Source organism: Plasmopara halstedii (assembly GCF_900000015.1).
Source record: "Plasmopara halstedii genome assembly, contig: Scaffold_816, whole genome shotgun sequence".
NCBI lineage: Eukaryota > Oomycota > Peronosporomycetes > Peronosporales > Peronosporaceae > Plasmopara > Plasmopara halstedii.
This window is the reverse complement of record NW_020187732.1, coordinates 736,186-736,435: the sequence shown is the minus strand read 5'-3', so window position 1 is coordinate 736,435 and position 250 is coordinate 736,186.

Below are 250 nucleotides of genomic sequence, written 5' to 3'. Positions count from 1 at the left end.
CGTGCTGCTTCTAAGTCTCCACTCCGCGAGGAGAAGGGGACGGGCAGAGGTTATGCCATCCTCTTCGACTCTTCGGATGAAGAGGAGGGGACGGTGAAAGCACCCCGGGAGATCTCTAACGATCTCGACCGGCAGCAGGAGGACTTCCTTACTGCCCCGCAAGAGCGTGAGGGTTCCGACACGGCTAGTGTCGGCGTAGGAACCTCTTACCCGCTGGGTATTGGCCTCCAGAAGCACGCGGCTTCAAGCA